Here is a 6,916-nt window from a genome sequence, read left to right as displayed (position 1 = left end):
CAGTGACTCTAGATTTGTGTGAGTTGCATCAGAGCAGAGTCTGTGAGAGGTGGCAAGGTCACAAAGTGGTAGCGATTCAATGGCTAAGGTTTTCTATGATTTCAGTCTTCTTTCCCTCCCCACCCCCAATCTTCAAACCAGACAGCCCTGAAACTTAGGGTTACTCTCTGAGTATTATTCTCTGATGTGGGTCCTGATAGCTTTTTCCTAGTTCTCCAGCAGCACATAGAGATTTTTGTAGCAGTTACTGCCTGACAAAGAGTCCAAACTAGTGATTGGGATGAGAATTTCTAACAAATCCTGCTGTAGAATAACCCATATTTGTTTATTCTTGTCACTCCATCAACCAGCAGTTCAGTTCTCTGCTTGCCTAATTCTGGACCAGGCACATCAGATTTCAATTCTGTACTTAAAACAAAGAACCACACAATATCTCTCCATTTACAGAAATGCTATGTTTGTATAGGCTGAAGATCAGTTATGTCATGAAATGAATCATTTAAATTTGGAACAGGAATTCAATAAACTAAACATCTACTAACAACCTACCATCACAATGGCAGAAGGAATTTTCTCAATGGAAAATTCTTTATTCCAGTGAAATTATGGGTCTAGTTTTTAGTCATAAGTTGTATATGCAGGGCTCTGGGAATCTAAAGAAAAAACTCCAAATGGTCCCTGCCCTAAAATGGTTTTCATTGTATTGGGAACAAAGCCATACGAAGAAACAGGTTCTTCTCTTCTTGTATATGTGATGACGCTCTAAGCCTGATACCAATGTTCTAGCAAGGTCACACCGAGTTGTTTCATGTCTCTTCCCACCACACTGAGTTGGGCACTCTCTTCTACTAAAGAAGTGGATGTTCTCATAAGGTGCAGACTACAAAGTCGTGCCTCACCATTGTTTGGCTGGGGGGGGGGTCTTGAGCTCTTTGTGGCCAGAAATACCATATCCAGTGTCAGATTTTATAACTAGTGAGGTGATAGAGGTGATGGGGAAGAGAAGGAAGTGAAGAAGAATCAGGAGGAGAAAGTGAAGAAGAAGAAAGGAAATAAAGAGCAGATGAAGAGAAAGGTGAAGAAAATGAAAAAAAGAAAAGAAAAAAGAAACAAAGATAAGTGGAGGAAAGAGAAGGAAGAGAAGAAGAGGCATAACAGTAAGGAAGAGAAAAGAATGGTGATGATGATGATGATGATTATGACATCAATAGTGTGGAGAAGAATAAAGAAGTGGAAGGAAAAAGAGAAAGATGAGAAGAAAAAAGAGGAAAATGAAGAAAAGGATATGAAGAAATGACCCACATGTACATAATACTTCCTCTTTTGCATTGAGATTTCTCCATAACAGTACTGTAACTTAACTTGTGTATTATTATTCCTATTATTTTGGGTTTTTTTGGTGAGGAAATCTGGTGTAAGAGACTTGCCCAGAGTCACACAGCTAGTAACTGTCAAGTGTCTGAATCTGGATTTGAACTCAGGTCCTCCTAACTCTAGGGCCAATCCTCTATCTAGTGTTCCACTTAGCTGCCCCTTATTACTCTCACTTCAAAGAGAAATACAAAACAAAACAAAACACAAAACTAAGGTGCAAAGGCAAGAAAGAACTTGCCCAGATCATATATCCCAGGACAGAATACAAGTCTGGGTATCTTGATCCTTCTGCTAATATACCATATTGCCTGTCAGCGAGGTCGCTTAAATCTTAAGAGTATATTGACAAAGAGTTAAGAGTTTTGGTGAATTCAAAGACCAACCATGATTCCAGATGGTTTTCGTTTTAACTGTCACCTTTGAGATGCTGTGAAGAGACACTTTGAGGTAACTCAATTTGATTGCCGTTCTGTGGGGAACTGTATTTCATTCCCAAAATACGGTTAAATTGTATTTCATCCCTGACAACATTAGAAGAGTTAACTTTAGTTCAGTAGAAAATGTTCTGAGGAAAATTCCTGAGGGGAATGGAGAGACTTTAACTCCATCCTGAAAGAACTGAATTGTTGGGCTGTTGTTGCATTGTTTTGGATGGGTCAACAGTGAGAGTTGTTGATGAGCGTATTCTAGGTGAGAATATCTTCATTTTCCCGCCTTTGTAGAGCACAGGGCCAACCTTTCCTTATAACCAATGCATTGTAGAAATATTTATCTATCTCTTTGCATCATTCTTTGGGCTGGACTCAGGACACTTCTATATCCTAGATGGCCTTCTATTGACTCTCTCCAATCTATCGATGTTCAATCTAAACTGTGGCATTAAGAAGTGAACACAGTGCTTCAACTTTTGTCTGACAAGGGCAGACTACAGTAGCACTATCATAGTTATGCCCCTCTTAATTTGGAAGGTGACATGAGGTTTCTGACTGCCATATTGAATGGCAATCCATTAAAATTCTTAAATCTTTTGTTCAGACTGCTGAAGTCTGTTTTTCCCCAATTGAAAAGAGGGACAACAAAACTCTAGTATATACAGTGAAGCAAAACAAATTCATTCAGTCCTTTCTGTTTGTGACCCCATGGGTCATAGCCCATCAGGCTATGCTCCACTACCTCTCAAACTCTGTTCAAGTTAATGTTCACTGTTTCCATGACACTATCCACTCATCTCATCCTCTTTTCATTTTGCCTTCACTCTTTCCCATCATCAGCATCTTTTCCAATGAGTCCCATCTTTTTTTATATGGCCAAATTATTTAAGCTTCAGCTTTGGTATTTGACTTTCCAGAGTATAGCACGAATTAATTTCTTTAAGTACTGACTGATTTGATCTGCTTGCTGTGCAAAGGACTCTTGAAAGTCTTCTCCAGTACTTTGAAAGCCTTGATTCTGTGGCACTCAGCTTTCTTTATAGTCCAATTTTCACAGCCATACATTGTTACTAGAAAAATGATAGTTTTAACTGTATGGACCTTTTTGGTAAAGCCATGTGTCTACCTTTGAGTATGTTGTCCAGATTTGCTATAGCTTTCCTTCCAAGGAGCAAACATCTTTTGATTTCACGGCTGCAGTCACCATCTGCAGTGATCCTTGAGCAGAAGAAGACAAAATCTGACACTGATTCCCCATCTATTTGCCATGAAGCAATGGGACCAGTTGTCAACATCTAATTTTTTTTCAATGCTAAACCTTAACTCAGCTTTTATACTTTCTTCTTTCACCCTCATCAAGGGCTTCTTAATTCTTCACTTTTTGTTGTTGGAGTGGTATCATCGACATATCTGAGATTGTTGATAATTTCTCCTGGCAACTGTAATTCTGGCTTTTGATCCATCCAGCATGGCATGTCCCATGATGTACTCTGCTTTCAAGTTAAATAAATAAGGTGACAATATACAGCCTTGTGGTACTTCTTTTCCAATCTTAAAACAATCAATTGTTCTATGTTTGGTTCGAAATTACTTCTTGACCCACATATTGATTTCTCAGGAAACAAGATAATCTGGTACTCCCCCAGGGTCACAATCTAGTATGTGTCAAGTGTTTGAGACCAGATTTGGACTCAGGTCCTCCTGATTCCAGGGCCGGTGTTCTATCCACTGTGCCACCTAGCTGCCCTTGCTACTCCTATTTCTTTGAAAACCTGCCAAATTTTATTGTTGTCCACATAGTTAAAGGCATCAGTGTAGTCAATGAAGCAGAAGTGGATGTTTTCTGGGATTCTCTTGATTTCTCCACAATCTGGTGAATGTTGACAGCTTGATTCTACTTCCTCTCTGTCTTTGAAAATTCACCTCTTCTTCTGGTAATTCTTGGTTCACGTATTGTTGAAGCTTAGCTTGCAAAATCTTAAACATTACCTTGCTGGCACATGAAATGAGTGCAATTGTTCAGTAATTTGAGCATTCTTTAGCATTGTCAAGGATTAGGATTGAGATGTAAACTGATCAATCCCATGGTCACTGCTGAGTTTTCCAAATTTGCTGGCATATGGAATGCAGGATTTTAATAGTATCATTTTTTACAATTTTAAGTGGCTCAGTTGGAATTCTATGACCTCCGCTTTCTTATTCTAAGGCCAGCTTGACTTCATTCTTCAGTATGATTGGCTCTAGATCAGTAATCACACCACTGTGGTCACTGGTGATGTTAACATTTTTTGTATAGTTCTTTTGTGCATTCTTGCCACCTCTTTTTAATCTTTTCTACTTCTGTTAAGTCCTTATCATTTTCTCTTTTATTATGTTCATTTTTACATGAAATATTCCCTTGATATCTTTAATTTGCTTGAATGAAGAGATCTCTTGTTTTTTCCCATTCTATTGTTTTCTTCTATTTCTTTGCATTGCTCATTAAAAAAAACTTATCTTTCCTTGCTATTCTCTGGAATTCTGTGTTCAGTTGGGTGTATCTTTCTCTTACTCCTTTACCTTTCACTTGCCTTCTTTCTTTAGCTATTTGTAAAGCCTCATCAGACAGTCATTTTGCTTTCTTGCTCTTCCTTTTCATTGTATTTTTTTTGGCTGCCTCTATACAATAGTACATATTGTTCTTCAGGCCCTCTATTTACCAGATCTAATCTCTTAAATCTCTTCATCACTTCCACTTCATATTTATAAAGGATGCTATTTAAATCATACCTCCACAGTCTATTGGTTTTCCTTACTTTATTCAATTGAAATCTGAATTTTCCAATAAGGAGCTCATATCAGAGCTACAGTCAGCCCCAAGTCTTGTTTTAACTGACTGTATAGAGCTTCTCCACTTTTGTCTGCAAAACATATGATCAATCTGATTTCTAGATTGACTATCTGGTTATGTCCATGTGTAGAGTTGACTCTTGGATCGTATTCATCATGATTCCTCTCAAATATTCTTTTATTTTTCTAGATGTCCATGAACTAAGCAGCTAGGTGGCACAGCAGATAGAGTGACAGGCTTGTAGTCAGAGAAATATTCATTTGCCTGTGTTCAAATCTAGCCCCAGACACTTACTAGCTGTGTAATACTGGGTAAGTCACTTGACACTGTTTGCCTCAGTTCTTCAACTGTAAAATGAACTGGAGAAGGAAAGAGCGAACCACTCCAGTATATTTGCCAAGAAAACCCCAAATGGGGTCATGAAATATTGAGCATTACTGAAATGACCAAACTTATATGTTCTACTTAGTTTCAACTCTACACTCATTTTCATCATGCCATGACTGGTGTAAAATCAGCACTGGATAACTTCCTGACCAGAAAACTCATGATCATAGAGACCATTTCAGTTTTTCTACTCACATCTTATCAGTACCCTCAGTTTTTCTATCTTTCTGACTGGAAGGCTGTGTGGTAGGGCAAAAGACTCTTTCCATAACCTTCCTTTGTAGAGGGCTCAAAACTCCCAGGTATCTTAATTTGCCACCAGCCTTTCTGCTTGGTTTCAACTCTAGCATCATCTTCATTAACCTTTCCCATGTGCTCTGGCATTTTCTTATTCCCATTTTTCACTTTCTTTTTGCATATCATCTTCCGTCATTAGGTTGTAAGTTTCTTGAGGGAAGAGACTGTCTTTCCTTTTCTTATTTGTACTTATCACAGTGCTTGGCATGTAGTAGGTATTTAACAAATGTTAGCACATCATATTTTTCATCATAAGTCCTCTGGAATGATGGTTGATTATTAAACTGATCAGAGTTTCTAATTCTTTCAAAGTTGTTTTTCTTTACTATGGTCTCTCTGAAACTATCCTTTTCATCATTTCTTATAGCAAAATAGTATTCCATCCTATTCATATACCTTAAAATTTTCGAATTTATGGGTACCCCCTTAGTTTCCCATGCTTTGCCACCTCAAAAACAGTTGTAAGTGGTTTTGTACATCCTTAGAGTTTGTTTTGCTTAGGAATAGCCCTCCCTCAAGATATCCTCCCTCCAATTCTCCCTTCTCCCCTTTCCTTTTTATTTCTCTGTTGAGTGAAATGTATTTCTGTACCCAACTGTGTGTCTGTGTGTTTATTCTTTCTGTCTCTGACCCATTTAAATAAGAGTGATGTTCAAGTGTCAGCAACTCCTCCTCACCCTTGCTTCCTTGCATGTATGGATTGTATAGATTAGGTGAGATAATTTTCATTAACTTTACTTTCACTCTTCTCTCCCTAGTGTATTCCTCTTTCCTTTTCTTTCCGGTCTTTTCTTAAGATCATCAAGACATAACAGAACCACTCCCAAGGCTTGAATCCTTAGATTCCCCCTATGATGCCTGGTGATCATAGGGTTCAGAGAGGACACATATCATCTCCCCTTATGAGAATATTAAGTATTTTTATCCTTGCTTACCCCTTGGTTGTTGGTTGTATTTACTTTTTATGCTTCTCTCTCTCTCTCTCTCTGTTTGGTGACACAATCAAGGTTAAGTGACTTGCCCAGGTCACACAGCTAGTGTCAAGTGTCTGAGGCCAGTTTTGAACTCAGGTCCCCTGATTCCAAGACCAGAGCTCTATCCACTGCACCATCTAGCTATGTCCTCTTTTTATGCTTCTCTTTAATTCATTTTTTTAAATTTCAAAGTTTCTACCCAGTACCAGTATTCTCATTTGAATTTCTTACAAGGCCTCTATTTTATTAACTGTCCATTTTCATCCATATAATAGTATTCAGTCTTATGAGTAAATTATTCTTGGCTGAAGTCCATATCCCTTGCCTTATGGAATACCACACTGAAAGCTCTCTGCTCCTTTACAGTGGCTGCTAAATTGTGGATGATCCTGATTGTGGTTCCTCAGTATCTAAATTCTTTCTTTCTGACTTCTTGTGGTATTTTTTCTTTGACCTTGAAACTCTGGATTTTGTCTACGATACTCCTGAGAGTTTAGATTTTGGGACTTCTTTCAGGAGATAGCTAGTGGATTTTTTCTATTTTCACTTGCACTCTGCTTATAAGAGATCTAGGCAGTTTGCTTTTAGGATTTCTTAAATGTGATGTCTAGGCTCCTTTTTTT

This window comes from Phascolarctos cinereus, unplaced genomic scaffold, assembly GCF_003287225.1.
Source record: "Phascolarctos cinereus isolate Bilbo 61053 unplaced genomic scaffold, phaCin_HiC Scaffold_726;HRSCAF=1367, whole genome shotgun sequence".
Lineage (NCBI taxonomy): Eukaryota > Metazoa > Chordata > Mammalia > Diprotodontia > Phascolarctidae > Phascolarctos > Phascolarctos cinereus.
The sequence above is the reverse complement of the archived record's forward strand: the minus strand, read 5'-3'. Positions refer to the sequence as shown.